Source organism: Dendrobates tinctorius, unplaced genomic scaffold (genome assembly GCF_039654945.1).
Source record: "Dendrobates tinctorius isolate UK_male_01 unplaced genomic scaffold, ASM3965494v1 ptg000245l, whole genome shotgun sequence".
Classification (NCBI taxonomy): Eukaryota; Metazoa; Chordata; class Amphibia; order Anura; family Dendrobatidae; genus Dendrobates; species Dendrobates tinctorius.
This window is the reverse complement of record NW_027361912.1, coordinates 9,809,967-9,827,352: the sequence shown is the minus strand read 5'-3', so window position 1 is coordinate 9,827,352 and position 17,386 is coordinate 9,809,967. Positions and strand designations below refer to the sequence as shown.

The 17,386-nt window shown below is 46.7% G+C and overlaps 1 non-coding gene across 1 annotated transcript; it reads left to right on the top strand.

Moving 5' to 3' along the window:
- The first annotated feature begins 6,963 nt into the window (after window positions 1-6,963).
- On the top strand, window positions 6,964-7,035 carry TRNAE-CUC (transfer RNA glutamic acid (anticodon CUC)). The gene has a single exon. It is a non-coding gene; the product is annotated as a tRNA-Glu (tRNA).
- Window positions 7,036-17,386: the final 10,351 nt, after the last annotated feature.

The following is a 17,386-nucleotide window of genomic DNA, read 5'->3' as shown; positions in this document are numbered from 1 at the left end:
TAACCGTACTGATCTGAAGAATAAAACCGCTTTATCAATTTTACCGCACGCGGAACGGTGTAAGCGCACCGCCCCCAAAAGAAATTCATGAAACGCTGGTTTTTGTTCATTCTGCGTTCCAAAAATCGGAATAAAAAGCGATCAAAAATGTCACGTGCCCGGAAATGGTACCAATAAAAACATCAACTCGTCCCGCAAAAAATAAGACCTCACATGACTCGATGGGTCAAAATACGGAAAAATTATAGCTCTCAATATGTGGTGATGCAAGAACTATTTTTTCAATAGAGTCTTTTAGCGTGCGACAGCCGCCAAACATAAAAACCACCATAAATAGTAAATTAAACCCCCCGTTATCACCCCATTAGTTAGGGAAAAATAATAAAATTGAAAAAATGTATTTATTTCCATTTTTCCATTACGGTTAGGGTTAGGGCTAGGGTTAGGGCTAGGGTTAGGGCTAGGGCTGAGATTAGGGTTAGGGGTGTGTTGGGGTTTGGGTTGGAGTTAGAATTGGGGGTTTCCCCTGTTTGGGCACATCAGGGGCTCTCCAAATGCAACATGGTGTCAGATTTCAATTCCAGCCAATTCTGAGTTGAAAAAGTCAAATGGTGCTCCTTCCCTTCCAAGCTCTGACATGCGCCCAAACAGTGTTTTACCCCCACATGTAGGGTATCAGCCTACTCAGGACAAATTGCAAAACAATTTTTGGGGCCCAATTTCTCCTGTTACCCTTAGGAAAATAAAAAATTGGGGGCAAAAATATCATTTTTGAGGAAAAAAATGAATTTTTTATTTTCACGTCCGAGTGTTATAAACTTCTGTGAAGCACTTGGGGGTTCAAAGTGCTCACCACACTTCTAGATAAGTTCCGTGGGGGGTCTAGTGTCCAAAATGGGGTCACTTGTGGGAAGTTTCAATAGTTTAGGTACATCAGGGGCTCTCCAAACGCACATGACACCCGCAGACCATTACATCAAAGTCTGCATTCCAAAACGTCACTGCTTCCCTTCCGAGCCCCGACGTGTGTCCATACAGTAGTTTTCTCCCACATATGGGGTGTCAGCGTACTCTTGACAAATTGGACAACAAATTTTGGGGACCAATTTCTCCTGTTACCCTTGGGAAAATAAAAAAATTGGGGACTAATTGATCATGTTTGTGGAAAAAATAAGATTTTTTTATTTTCATGCCCGGGCATTATAAACTTCTGTGAAGCCCTTGGGGGTTCAAAGTGCTCACCACACATCTAGATAAGTTCCTTAGGTTGTCTCGTTTCCAAAATGGGGTCATTTGTGGGGGGTTTCCACTGTTTAGGTACATTAGGGGCTCTCCAAAGGCAACATGACACCCGCAGAACATTCCCTCAAAGTCTGCATTCCAAAACGTCACTACTTCCCTTCCGAGCCCCGACGTGTGTCTATACAGTAGTTTTCTCCAACATATGGGGCATCAGCGTACTCAGAACAAATTGGACAACAACTTTTGGGGTTCAATTTCTCCTGTTACCCTTGGGAAAATAAAAAAATTGGGGACTAATTGATCATGTTTGTGGAAAAAATACGATTTTTTTATTTTCATGCCCGGGCATTATAAACTTCTATGAAGCCCTTTGGGGTTCAAATTGCTCACCTCACATCTAGATAAGTTCCTTAAGGGGTCTAGTTTTCAAAGTGGGGTCATTTGTGGGGGGTTTCCACTGTTTAGGTACATTAGGGGCTCTCCAAAGGCAACATGACACCCGCAGACCATTCCATCAAAGTCTGCATTCCAAAACGTCACTACTTCCCTTCTGAGCCCTGACGTGTGTCCATACAGTAGTTTTCTCCCACATATGGGGTGTCAGCGTACTCAGGACAAATTGGACAACAACTTTTGGGGTTCAATTTCTCCTGTTACCTTTGGGAAAATAAAAAATTGGGGACTAATTGATCATGTGTGTGGAAAAAATACGATTTTTTTATTTTCATGCCCGGGCATAATAAACTTCTGTGAAGCCCTTGGGGGTTCAAAGTGCTCACCTTACATCTAGATAAGTTCCCTAGGGGGTCTAGTTTTCAAAATGGGGTCATTTGTGGGTGGTTTACACTGTTTAGGTACATTAGGGGCTCTCCAAAGGCAACATAACACCCGCAGACCATTCCATCAAAGTCTGCATTCCAAAACGTCACTACTTCCCTTCCGAGCTCCAACGTAGATAAGTTCCTTGGGGGGTCTAGTTTCCAAAATGGTGTCATTTGTGGGGGTTTCCACTGTTTTGGTACATCAGGGGTTTTCCAATCGCGACGTGGTGTCCGATCTCAATTCCAGCCAAAAACGTCAAATGGCGCTGCTTCCCTTCCGAGCTCTGCCATGCGCCCAAATAGTGGTTTACCCCCACATGTGGGGTATCAGCGTACTCAGGACAAATTGCACAATAACTTTTAGGGTCCTGTTACCCTTGGAAAAATAAGAATTGAGGGTGAAACGATCATTTTTGTGGAAAAAATATGATTTTTTAATTGTACGGCTTTATGTTATAAACTTCTGTGAAGCCCTTGGGGGTTCAAAGTTCTCACCACACATCTAAATAAGTTCCTTAGGGGGTCTAGTTTCCAAAATGGTGTCATTTGTGTGAGGTTTCCACTGTTTTGGTACATCAGGGGTTTTCCAATCGCGACATGATGTCCGATCTCAATTCCAGCCAAAAACGTCAAATGGCGCTGCTTCCCTTCCGAGCTCTGCCATGCGCCCAAATAGTGGTTTACCCCCACATGTAAGGTATCAGCATACTCAGGACAAATTGCACAATAACTTTTAGGGTCCTGTTACCCTTGGGAAAATAAAAATTGGGGTGAAAAGATCATTTTTGTGGAAAAAATATGATTTTTTAATTGTACCGCTGTACGTTATAAACTTCTGTAAAGCCCTTGTGGGTTCAAAGTTCTCACCACATATCTAGATAAGTTCCTTGGGGGGTCTAGTTTCCAAAATGGGGTCACTTGTAGGGGGTTTCCACTGTTTAGGTACATCAGGGACTCTCCAAACGTGACATGGCGTCCGATCTGAATTCCAGACAATTTTGCATTGAAAAAGTCAAACGGCGCTCCTTCCATTCTGAGCTCTGCCATGCGCCGAAACAGTCGTTCCCCCCCACATATCAGGTATCAGCGTACTCAGGACAAATTGCACAATAACTTTTGCAGTCCAATTTCTCCTGTTACCCTTGGTAAAATAAAAAAAATTGAACCTGAAGTATTTTTTTTAAAAAAAAAAATTTAGATGTTCATTGTTTTTTAAATATTCAAAAAAATTCCTGTGACGCACCTAAAGGGTTAATAAACTTCTTGAATGTGGTTTTGAGCACCTTAAGGGGTGCAGTTTTTAGAATGGTGTCACTTTTGGGTATTTTCTATCATATAGACCCCTCAAAGTGGCTTCAAATGTGATGTGGTCCGTAAAAATAAAATGGTGTTGCAAAAATGAGAAATCGCTGGTCAATTTTTAACCCTTATAACTTCCTAACAAAAAAAATTTGGTTCCAAAATTGTGCTGATGTAAACATGTGGGAAATGTTAGTTATCAAGTTTTTTGGTTGCCATATCTCTGTGATTTAAGGGCATAAAAATTCAAAGTTGGAAAATTGCGAAATTTTCAAAATTTTTGCCAAATTTCCGTTTTTCTCACAAATAAACGCAAGTTATTTGAATGAAATTTGACCACTAACATGAAGTACGATATGTCACGAGAAAACAATGTCAGAATCACTGGGATCCATGGAAGCTTTCCAGAGTTATGACCTCATAAAGGTACAGTGGTCAGAATTGTAAAAATTGGCCCGGTCATGAGCGTGCAAACCACCCTTGGGGGTGAAGGGGTTAATTGAAAATTTTTCCCAATACTCCGCCATGATGACTTGAAATACAGTCAGCTTTGGCAATTTTTGTTCGTCTCTCAGGAGACTCAATCCATGGTATGCAAATGACAGAGCCTTAGCTCCTCCCAGTGTGGAAGAGAAGGCTTGCTTCCTCCAGCAATGGATTGATGTTTGTTACCTGGAGCAGAAGAAGAGAGTGAGGCGATCTGCCTGTAATTGCCAAAAATTATGTCTTTCCTGAGCCCTTAGAATGTGGAAGCCCAGGATGCCTGGAAGCAGCGTGGGAGGGCTAGTGGTGATTTGGAACTCACCATGGCTTAACCCCTTCACCTCCAAGGGTGGTTTGCACATTCATGACCGGACCAATTTTTACAATTCTGACCACTGTCCCTTTATGAGGTCATAACTCTGGAATGTTTCCATGGATCCTGGTGATTCTGACAATGTTTTCTCATAACATATTATACTTCAGTGGTAAAATTTCATTCAAATAACTTGCGTTTATTTGTGAAAAAAATGGAAATTTGGCGAAAATGTTGAAAATTTCGCAATTTTCCAACTTTGAATTTTTATGCCCTTAAATCACAGAGATACAGCACAAAAAAAACTTGATAAGTAACATTTCCCACATGTTTACTTTACATCAGCACAATTTTGGAACCAAATTTTTTTTTTGTTAGGAAGTTATAAGGGTTAAAAATTGACCAGCGATTTCTCATTTTTGCAACACCATTTTGTTTTTACGGACCACATCACATTTGAAGCCACTTTGAGGGGTCTATATGATAGAAAATACCCAAAAGTGACACCATTCTAAAAACTGCACCCCTTATGGTGCTCAAAACCACATTCAAGAAGTATATTAACCCTTTAGGTGCGTCACAGGAATTTTTTGAATATTTAAAAGAAAAATGATCTAACTTTTTTTCACAAAAAAAATACTTCAGGTTCAATTTTTTTTATTTTACCAAGGGTAAAAGGAGAAGTTGGACTGGAAAAGTTATTGTGCAATTTGTCCTGAGTATGATGATACCTGATATGTGGGGGGGAACCACTGTTTCGGCGCATGGCAGAGCTAAGAAGGGAAGGAGCGCCATTTGACTTTTTCAATGCAAAATTTGCTGGAATTCAGATCGGACGCCATGTCACATTCGGAGAGCCCCTGATGGACCTAAATTGTTAGGCGTCGGATTTCCGGCGCTGGACAGCGGGAATCCCGAGCCTTGCCTCCGACGGTCTCCCATTCCTCCCCAGCCGCAGAGGAGCTTGCTCATCAAACTCATCGGTCCCGGTGCTCTGTCCAGACCAGCTCCGTGGGTTTGCTTGCTGTTGCCACCCCTGGTTCAGCTTTGGCAATGCATGCTGCTCAGCAGCAAGATCCTCCAGGGACTAAGTCCTCATATCGGGCCACTGAGCATGCCTGTGGAGTGATCTCCCATTGGAGATCAAAGGTCATGTGCTCAGGTCCTGCTCGTGTTCGGATTGGCCCATCCGAGAAGCAAGGAGGATCACGGACGCCTGCGGCTATAAAAGGTTCGCATGGCCGCTCGGCCATGCGCTAAGATAGACTCAAATAGTTTCGTGTGTATGATGATGGATGCATGTATCTGGTGTCTGACTCATTATGAAACCCCTACCCTTTGATACGTCTGTTGTTAGGGTTTAGGGACTGAGTCAGCGCCTGCTAGTGGCTAGCCTGTAGGCCACAGTGCATACCGGCCGTCTGCACACTTGCACACGCCATTTATTTGATCCCTGTTGGTATCGCAGTCGCGGTGCCGGGCGCTAGCGGTCTAGAGGGACTTCAGTCCTGCTGTCTAAGGGCTGAGTTCTGTGACGTTACGCTAGCGCTTAACCTGCCGAGCTCTGTGAGCGAAAACAGGCTACGGCATCAATTATTTGCGGTAATGCGGCTCTAAGTCATAAGAGTTCGCCTCGGTACACCTTGGGTGAGGTTAACCCCGTGTGTGCCGTTATTTCACCGCCATATCGCGTCCACCATTACCGAGCAGCAGTTAACACCTCTGCACGGTGGACCTCGGGCTGCGAACGCACCTAAACACCATCTTATTATTTGGTGTGTTCCGCCAGCCCTTAACATTATCTTAGCGTCAGGGTCTGGACGATAATGGCGGATGAACAACGACTGCATAGGTACATCCAGCAGCTGGAGGGTAGGTTGGCAGCGCTAGAGCGTTCCACCTCAGCTGCGGATGTTACCTCGGTCGCCGTTCAGGCAGCTACAGAGGCTGTCGCTCGTGTCTCCACGGCCAGTCCTGCCCCGACCTTGTCCCGCCTCCCGCTGCCCGAGAAGTTCTCAGGGGATAGTGCTTCGTGTAGGGGTTTCGTGAGTCAGTGCTCCATTCACCTAGAGCTGCTAGCTACACGATTTCCCTCTGAGCGGGCCAAGGTGGGATTTATCATCTCCCTCCTGTCGGGCAGGGCCTTGGAATGGGCCACTCCACTGTGGGAGCGTGGGGATCCCCTGGTACAGAGTGCCACCCACTTCTTGGTCGCTCTGAAACAGGTGTTCCTGGGACCTCAGGTCACACGATACGGCACTCCAGTTGCTGGCACTAACCCAGGGTTCGTCTTTGGTCAGCCAGTATGCCATCCTATTCAGAACTCTGGCCTCTGAGCTGGAGTGGCCAGATAAGGTGCTCATACCCATATTCTGGAGAGGCCTGGCTGATCATGTCAAGGACGCCCTGGCCACCAGGGAGGTGCCCATCACCATAGAGGAGCTCATTACAGTCTCCACCCGGATTGACGTTCGCTTCACTGAGCGAGGGTTGGAGCGCTCCAGGTCCCGCCAACGCTATAAGTTGGCTCCAAATTTTGCCAGACCGCTGGAACCCCTCGGCCCACCGCCTGAGCCTCCAGAGGCCATGGAGGTGTCCCGCACAGGGTCCAGGGCCCGGTCCGTGCGGGTACCCCCAGTCTGCTTCCGTTGTCGGCAGACTGGGCACCACGCTAACCAGTGCCCACAGCGGCCGGGAAACGCCCCCGTCTAGTGGTTATCGGAGGGGGCCTACTAGACACAGCTAATTTCTCCTCCAAGCTCCTGTTTAAAGGGGCGTTAGAGTTTGAGTCTTCCACTCTCATCTTCCCTGGTGGTCTAGTGGTTAGGATTCGGCGCTCTCACCGCCGCGGCCTGGGTTCTATTCCCGGTCAGGGAATACGGATTTTTTTTTATTTTTTACTAGTTTCAAATGTATTTTTTTGAGGTGAATTATGGTATAAAATGGGAAAAGTGCCATCTGCTGCTACAGTCGGGGTTCCTTACAAATGAAAACATGGCGCTTGACGCACAAAGATACGATAAGTCTCTGTCAACGCCCGATTCATCGTTTTTTGGTGAGTTTTTTAGTGTTTTACGGCTTTTCCGTCTTCGCCTTTTTTAATTCTCTTTTATATGTGTTCGTCTTTCATATTCGGACGAGGTTTGAGGTTTCCAGATGGTTTCCCATTTTGCTGTAAATGTTCCTCAGCCTTCTGCCTCCCTTACTGATTTGACGCTGTTTTTTGTGGCATAATAATATTGCGAAATGTGAATTTTTTTACCTTAAACAAAAAAAGGTTGAAGGCAATAATAAAGAGCATTTTTTGGACTTTTTGCAAAATTCATGAAGCCCGAGCGCCATTTTGAAAAATTTGGAGGAAAGAAAAACCCCAGGCTATAAATGCAAGACAAGAAAAGTGGCTTAAAGGGGTTGTCCAGGCTCGGGGTTCACTGCAGTCGCTCTATGTGACCTGGGAGTTGTCACAAGTGTCAGGATTAGGGCCGGGAGCCAGGAATCGAGTGACGCACGTCTAGTCGTCATGTGACTGGAAGTATCCACATCACACACCTGCTGTCACATGCGGCCCCGGCCCTTAGTGATGGGCATCTGGCTCTTTTTGGTGATCTGGCTCACTCGGCTCTGCTCACCAAAAAGAGCCGGCTCTTCTTGCAAAAAGTGCAACTTTCCCTACTTTTATCACTCCAATCTCTCAACTATAAAGCCTGGGCCTCAGTATACAGCTGTACAGGGGTCTAGTGAAGGCTTTTTAGCCATTTTCTCAGAGTGTAAGCTCCTGGGATCAGGCCCTCACTCCTGCCTGTATTGCTGATTTGTGTTCTCTAATATCTGATATTTGTCCATGTGGTTTCTACATTAGTCAGTGCTGTGACATCTGCCGGCACTGATTATTCTAAGGCCATGTGCACACGCTGCAGATCCACAAGTGATTTACAGTATAATGTTATTCTATGGGAGAAAAACCGCTGTGCACATGCTGCAGAAAAATCCAAGTGGAAACGCAGCAGTTTATTTTCCACAGCATGTCAATACTTTGTGCGGATTCGGCAGCGTTTTTACACCCATTCCATTATAGGAATCCGAAGGTGTAAAAACGCAGGCCAAATCCGCACAAAATCTGCAATAAATCCGCATAAAAACCGCACGGATATAGACCTGCGGATTCTGCCAAGAGATGATGATTCCGCACAGAAAATTCCACACAGCAATTCGCAACATGTGCACATACCCTTATAAGTAAATCCTTGGAGACATGTTCCAGGTTCTTACAGAGTAACTCTGATATCTGCACCATACATGGCACCCCTTACCTACCAATTCTGGCATGCATGGCCCCCTCATCCCCCAATCCTGGTATGCCTGGTCCCCTCACCCCCCAATCCTGGTATGTATGGTCCCCTCACCCCCCAATCCTGGTATGTATGGTCCCCTCACCCCCCAATCCTGGTATGCATGGTCCTCTCACCCCCCAATCCTGGTATGCATGGTCTCCCCTCATCCCTATCGTAGGATGTATGGTCCCCTCATCCCCAATCCTTGCATACATGGCAACCCTTACCTACCAATTCTGGTATGCATGGTACCCCTCACCCCCCAATCCTGGTATGCCTGGTCCCCTCACCCACCAATCCTGGTATGTATGGTCCCCTCACCCCCCAATCCTGGTATGCCTGGTCCCCTCACCCACCAATCCTGGTATGTATGGTCCCCTCACCCCCCAATCCTGGTATGCATGGTCCCCTCACCCCCCAATCCTGGTATGCCTGGTCCCCTCACACCCCAATCCTGGTATGCATGGTCTCCCCTCATCCCTATCGTAGGATGTATGGGCCCCTCATCCCCAATCCTTGTATACATGGAACCCCTTACCTACCAATTCTGGTATGCATGGTACCCCTCACCCCCCTATCCTGGTATGCATGGTACCCCTCATCTCCCAATCCTGGTATGCATGGCCCCCCTGTCATCCCTATTCTGGTATATATGGTCCCTTCATCCCCCCATCCTGGTATGCATGGCACCAAATTCCTCATCCTGGAATGCATGGCCCCCTCTCCCCCCAATCCTGGTATGCATGGTCCTCTCACCCCTAATCCAGGTATGCATGGTCTCCTCACCCCCTATCCTGGTATCCATGGTCCTCACCCCCCTATCCTGGTATGCATGGTCCTCTCACCCCCCAGTCCTGGTATGCATGGTCCTCTCACCCCCCTATCCTGGTATGCATGGTCCTCTCACCCCTCAATCCTGGTATGCATGGTCCTCTCACCCCCCTATCCTGGTATGCATGGTCCCCTCACCTCCCTTTTGTGGTATGCAAGGTCCCCTCACTCCCCTTTCGTGGTATGCATGGTCCCCTCACCCCCCTTTCCTGATATGCATGGTCCCCTCACCCCCAATCCTGGAATGCATGGTCCCCTCACCTGTTATGATTGGGTCACCGAGGAGGAAAATAAGACCAAGCCAAGTCACAGAAAACCAGAGAGGTTGGTAAGTACGCGGATTGCAAACCCCTGATCCTAACCACACAACTAACAGCAGCTGTGGAGCATACCTACGATGATTCTAGATGCCTCGTCACAGCCGGAGGACTAAATAAGCCTAAAGCAAGAAAAGGGGAAATCTAAAACTGCCCCAGAGCAGACCCCAAAGGAATAGACAGCCCCCACACATGTATTGACGGTGCGACAAGATGAAAACACGAACACAGGAAAATAGGCTGAGCAAATGATGGGGCCCACACTAGCTAGAAAGGACAGGAAAGGAAAGATACTGTCTGCATTCACGCCAAAAAACCCTGCAAAAATGTACAACACTTCTGATAGCAAAAAATACCCTGAAGTCACTAGACTTCTCCCACTATAATAGCACTCTGGCATATTCTGAGAACAGAGCAAAAAGAGGCCAATCTAATAAGGGACAAAAAGCAAACTTGCACATACAGTGACATAAGAGTGGAAATTCAGCACAGCCCCAGCCGGGGCTGGCTGACCACACAAAAAACTGAATAAACCAAACCAAATCAACTGTGAACATTAGAAAAGATAACTTAGCTTGAGAAGGCAGGAACTGAGCTGGAAATTAAGACCTCAGGAGGCAGGAAAAAAATCACCAGCATGGGAATAGGAAGTCGGCTGTTTAAATCGAGTCTGAGACTCCAGATGTCCACTCCTCTTCCTTATTATCAGGTGGCAGATCTCTGTTAATTAGATCAGCTTCACTACCTCCTGCCACCACCAGAGGGAGCCCGTAAAGAGGCCTCACAACTCCTCTGTCAGCACAACCAGCTCCCTCACCAGAAACCAGAGGCAGACCAGAAAATGAGTTCACAACAGTACCCCCCCTTGAGGAGGGGTCACCGAACCCTCATCCACGCCACCAGGCCGATCAGGATGGGCCTGGTAAAAAGCACAAACCAATCTATTGGCATGAATATCAGAGGCAGAGACCCAAGAATTATTCTCCTGGCCATAACCCTTCCATTTGACCAAATACTGGAGTCTCCATCTAGCCAAACGAGAATCCAATATTTTCTCTACCTCATATTCCACATTGCCTTAAACCAATACAGGGTCAGGAGGCGCCGCCACATTAACTACTGGCTCAACAAACCTCTTCAACAGAGATTTGTGAAATACGTTATAGATCTTAAACGTAACTGGAAGAGCCAATCGAAAAGAAACAGGATTAAGAATCTCCAAGATCTTATAAGGTCCAATAAATCTTGGCTTGAACTTTGGAGACGCAACCTTCATTGGAATATTCTTAGACGACAACCAAACCATATCACCCACTTTAAACCGGGGTCCAATGGTCCTATGCCGGTTGGAAAAACGCTGGGCCTTTTCCTGAGAGAGTGACAACTTATCCACCACTTGTCCCAAATCTGCTGCATTCTCTCTACCACAGTGTCCACACCTGGGCAGGCTGAGGGTATGTGCACACGCTGCGGATTGTAGTGCGGATTTGGCAGCACAGATTTTGTAAAATTCGCAGGTAAATCTGCAGGTCAAAAGACCTGCAGTTTTACCTGCGGATTGCTCTGCGGCTTTGCCCTTCGGTTTTTCATCTCCACAATGGAGGAGATGGCAAACTGCAGCGGAATCCGCAGAAAAAATTGATGTCAATTCTTTCTGCGGTTTCAAAACCGCAGAAAAACTGCACGGAAAAATCTGCACCGTCTGCACTGCGGTTTTTTATTCCCATAGGGAATAATGGTACTGTACACCGCAGCAAAAACTGCTGCGGACCCGCAGCGGCCAAAACCGCTGCGGAACCGCAGCAGAATCCGCAGAGTGTGCACACACCCTGAAGATTCCACTTGCCCTGAAGAAAATCGAGGATGAAACCCAAAGTTACAGAAAAAGGGCGACATCAAAGTGGCAGAACTAGCTCTACTGTTTAGCGCGAATTCGGCCAAGGGCAAAAATGAGACCCAGTCATCCTGATAAGCAGATAAAAAACATCTTAAATAGGACTCCAAAGTCTGCCCATTGGTCTGAGGATGAAATGCAGTGGAGAAAGATAACTGAATTTCAAGATTGGAACAAAAGGCTTTCCAGAATCTGGAAACAAACTGGACTCCTCTCTCCGACACAATGTTCTTAGGAATCCCATGCAACCGAACCACCTGTTGTAAAAACAAGGGCACCAACTCTGAGGAAGATGGCAACTTTGGGAGTGGTACAAGATGGACCATCTTAGAAAATCTATCACAAATCACCCAGATAACAGTCATTCTCTGAGAGACAGGAATATCAGAAATAAAATCCAGCACCTAAGGGTGAAGAGGATGGTCTAATATGACCCTTTCTAATCACTCCTTAATATAGGATCGCATAGCATCATGTCCGGGTACTGATAAGTTGAAATGCCGACCCTTGGGAAATTTACACCCAGGCATCAACTCAATTGCACAGTCATAACTCCTATGAGGAGGCAAAGACGCAGACTTACTCTCACTAAATACTTCAGAAAACTCAGCCAAATAATCAGGAATATCATGAGACTGAGGAGAGGTGGAGAAAACAGGAGTGTCCCTAAGAACACACTGACAACCCCAACTCACCACAGACACAGATTTCCAATCCAAAGCAGGATTATGAGTTTTCAACCAGGGGAACCCCAGAACAATAGTATCATGCAAATTGTGCAGCACCAAAAATTTTCAATTTTCTTGGTGGTCTGGGGCAACTCGCATTATCACCTGGGTCCAAAACTGAGGTTTATTCTCCACCAAAGGAGTAGCATCAATACCCCTCAAAGGAATAGGCGTCCGCAGAGGTATCATAGGAAAACCACAATGCTTAGCAAAGTCCAAATCCATCAGATTCAAAGCTGCTCCTGAATCTATAAAAGCCTTAGCGGAAAATGTGGATAAGGAGCAGATCAGAGTAATTGCCAAAAGAAACTTAGGTTGTACACTGCTCACAGCAATTGTGTGTGCAAAACTTTTCTCTCGTTTAGGGCAGACAGAAATAGTATGAGAGGCGTCTCCACAGAAAAAACACAGCTTAGTACGCCTTCTAAACTCCTGACATTGCGCCCTAGACAAAACCCTATCACATTGCATAGGTTAAAATGTTTGTTCAAAAGATGGCAATGCCTCTCGTGTAGTTTTACGTTCACGTAAACGCCAATCAACTTGAGTGGCTAATGACATAGAATCATCAAGACCAGAGGCAACAGGAAATCCCAATATCATATCTTTTACGGTCTCTGATAAACCCTTCCGAAAGAGAGCTGCCAATGCACCATCATTCCATGTAGTAAGGACCGCCCACTTTCGGAATTTTTGACAATATAACTCTGCAGAATCCTGACCCTGGTTCAATGCCAATAGGGTTTTCTCAGCTTGATCAATAGCATTAGGTTCATCATACAACAACCCCAAGGCTTGAAAAAATGCATCCACATTAGTCAGAACAGGATTTTCAGGTGTCAGAGAAAACGCCCAATCCTGGGGATCGCCGCGCAGCAAGGAGATGACAATTTTAACCTGCTGCACAGAGCTCCACGATGAGTTAGGCTTCAAGGCAAGAAATAATTTACAATTATTCATAAAATTCAAAAATGTTGACCGATCCCCAGAAAACACATCAGGAGTAGTGGTTCAACAGAATGTGACTGAGCGAGATAGGCGGAAATTCCCTGCACTTCAGCAGCGAGCTGCTCCACACGATCAGACAATTGCTTAATCTCCATTAGAGAAAAAAATCCTCTTACGGCCCCAGAAAAAAGAGGAAAAAATACATAAAAAAAAATTCTGACACTTTTTTCTTTTTTAACAATTCTTTCCTGCTTTTGAGTACCCTAGAATCTGCGGTATGGCTGGTGATTCTGTTATGAATGGGTCACCGAGGAGGAAAACAAGACCAAGCCAAGTCACAGAAAACCAGAGAGGTTGGTAACTACGTGGATTGCAGACCCCTGATCCTAACCACACAACTAATGTCAGCCGTGGAGCGTACATACGATGATTCTAGACGCCTCGTCACAGCCGGAGGACTAAATAAGCCTAAAGCAAGAAAAGGGGAAATCTAAAACTGCCCCAGAGCAGACCCCAAAGGAATAGACAGCCCCCACACATGTATTGATGGTGAGACAAGATGAAAACACGAACACAGGTAGGAAAATAGGCTAAGCAAACAATGGGGCCCACACTAGCTAGAAAGGACAGGAAAGGAAAGATACTGTCTGCATTCACGCCAAAAAACCCTGCAAAAATGTCCAACACTTCTGATAGCAAAAAATGCCCTGAAGTCACAAGACTTCTCCCACTATATCAGCACTCTGGCATATTCTGAGAACAGAGCAAAAAGAGGCCAATCTAATAAGGGACAAAAAGCAAACTGGCACATACAGTGACATAAGAGTGGAAATTCAGCACAGCCCCAGCTGGGGCTGGCTGACCACACAAAAAACTGAATAGACCAAACCAAATCAAATGTGAACATTAGCAAAGATAACTTAGCTTGAGAAGGCAGGAACTGAGCTGGAAACTAAGACCTCAGGAGGCGGGAAAAAATCACCAGCATGGGAATAGGGAGTCAGCTGTCTAAATCCAGTCTGAGACTCCAGATGTCAACTCCTCTTCCTCATTATCAGGTGGCAGGTCTCTGTTAATTAGATCAGCTTCACTACCTCCTGCCACCACCAGAGGGAGCCCGGAAAGAGACCTCACAACTCATCTGTCAGCACAACCAGCTCCCTCACCAGAAACAAGAGGCAGACCAGAAAATGAGTTCACAACACTCACCCCCCTTTTCTGGTATGCATGGTCCCTTCACCCCCCTATCCTGGAATGCACGGTCCCCTCACCCCCTATCCTCGAATGCATGGCCCCCTCACCCCCTATCCTGGAATGCATGGTCCCCTCCCCACCCTTTCCTGGTATGCATGGTCCTCTCACGCCTAATCCTGGTATGCATGGTCCTCTCACCCCACTATCCTGGTATCCATGCTACCCCTCACCCCCCAATCCTGGTATGCATGGTCCTCTAACCCCCTATCCAGGTATGCATGGCGCCACAACTCGCCCTCTCCTGACTTCACGGCGAATACCTGATCGGTAATCTTTTGTGCCGTGATGTGAGGAGAGGGCGGGTTGTTGGGCCGGAATTGGCACCAGTGCATTCCTCTCTTTCTGGCACCATTTTCTTGAAGACACACTGCAGTGTGTCTTCCACAAAATGGCGCCGGAAAGCGCGGAATGCGCAGGCGCCGATTCTGGCCCAACAACCCGCCCTCTCCTATCATCACCTCCAGATGCAAGACCCCGCGGCAACACCGAATCGGTAAGGTGTTGTGCCGGAGATCACGGTATGCGTTCAGTGCTTACGCATACCATGATCTCCTTGGGGGAGTGCGTCTACCGTGATCTCGTGGGGGGTGTGTCACTCTGGAGCCAGACTGCGCAGGTGCGTCACACTTGCGTAGTCTATAAAGGCTACAGAGTGATGCTTAGAGCGCTATTTTATACATATTTATATTATTACTTTCCCACTGTAAAGCAGCAGGAACTACAGAAAATAATGAGAGGGATAAGATGGCTGTTAATGACTCAGTGCCTCTGCTCATCCTGCAGCTGCCGGACATCCACTGTTGTGTCAGACACAGTAACAGTCTCTGTGACTGCACATTGTGATCTGTCACAGATCATGTGTTCACTCACTATACTGAGCAGCCAATCACAGTACAGCTATGTGTTCATGTGGGAGGAGCCCAGTCGCAAGTCAAAGCCTTGCCAGTCACTCCCCACTAGTACACACTGCTGTAAGTCTCCTCCCCAGCTCCTCCCAGCTCCTCCCAGCCAGGCAGGAAGAAGCTACGAAAACGGCAGGGGGGAAAAAAAAATTTGGCTCAGCTCCCAGTGGTGAGCCGACTCCATGAAAGAGCCGACTCTTTGTCTCGGTTCGTTCACGAACGACACATCACTACCGGCCTTAGAGAATCCTGACAGCTAGCACACGGTGTACATGGTGAGGACTCACAAGTAGAGTTGAGCGAAACGGGTCGAAAAATTTCAAAAGTCGCCCACTTTTGGCAAAGTCGGGTTTCATGAAACGAAACCCGACCCTAGGATGAGGTCGGCCACGAGGTCGGCGACTTACGCGCCAAAGTCGCGTTTCAAAAGTTTGTTTTGCGCTCTTTTTCAGCCAATCAGGATCCACGGACACTGTGGGCAACGTGATGACATAGGCAGGGGTCACCACCATCTTTCAGAAGGGCATGCAAGTGATTGGCTTGCTTTGGTGGGCGTCACAGGGGTTTTAAAAGGGCGTGCACGCCGACCGCCATCTTACTTCTGCCGATCTTAGCATAGGGAGAGGTTGCTGATTCTGTAGGGAGAGCGTTAGGCAGGGAAGAAGAAAAAAAAACTGCTTCTGCTGCTAGCGATTTTGCCTGTACAACACACCAGTCACTGTGTGTGCAGTGCAAGTGGAGGCTATATTGTGGTGGATCAGCGGTGTTGGTTGTTAGGCTGCCTTCTAAGGCTTCCTGACAGCTGCATTGCTGTTTCCCCACTGCTCTGCAAACTGCTTTTTTAAAAGCAATCCCAATTTTTTTTTTTGTCCTGCTGAGGTACTGAGCGTGCATTTTTTCACACCATACAGCGGGGTACGCTCCTCACACAGTACCGTGTAACGGCTGTTATCACAGCCTCAGTGAAGCTATCTGTGTGTCACTGTGGAAGGATAAGTGGAGGACTTGTTCCGTTCTTACGAGCCTACACTCTAGGGAGATTCCTATTCTGCCCAATTCTACATACACCTTGTAGTTTGTGATACACTAGCCAATTTCTGCCTGTGACATAGCGCTCTGATATTCAGTGGGCCTCACACAATCCATAAGTGTCCAGTGTCCACAAGTGTCTGCAGAAATTCAAAATCTCCCTTATCCTGTAGTCACTTTTTTCACACCTGTGCCATCGAGCCTGTGACATAGCTCTCTGACATTCAGTGGGCCTCACACAATCCAAGTGTCCAGTGTCCACAAGTGTCTGCAGAAATTCAAAATCTTCCTTATCCTGTAGTCACTTTTTTCACACCTGTGCCATCGAGCCTGTGACATAGCGCTCTGATATTCAGTGGGCCTCACACAATCCAAGTGTCCAGTGTCCACAAGTGTCTGCAGAAATTCAAAATCTCCCTTATCCTGTAGTCACTTTTTTCACACCTGTGCCATCGAGCCTGTGACACAGCACTCTGATATTCAGTGGGCCTCACACAATCCAAAAGTGTCCAGTGTCCACAAGTGTCTGCAGAAATTCAAAATCTCCCTTATCCTGTAGTCACTTTTTTCACACCTGTGCCATCGAGCCTGTGACATAGCGCTCTGATATTCAGTGGGCCTCACACAATCCATAAGTGTCCAGTGTCCACAAGTGTCTGCAGAAATTCAAAATCTCCCTTATCCTGTAGTCACTTTTTTCACACCTGTGCCATCGAGCCTGTGACATAGCGCTCTGATATTCAGTGGCCCTCACACAATCCAAGTGTCCAGTGTCCACAAGTGTCTGCAGAAATTCAAAATCTCCCTTATCCTGTAGTCACTTTTTTCACACCTGTGCCATCGAGCCTGTGACATAGCGCTCTGATATTCAGTGGGCCTCACACAATCCAAGTGTCCAGTGTCCACAAGTGTCTGCAGAAATTCAAAATCTCCCTTATCCTGTAGTCACTTTTTTCACACCTGTGCCATCGAGCCTGTGACATAGCGCTCTGAT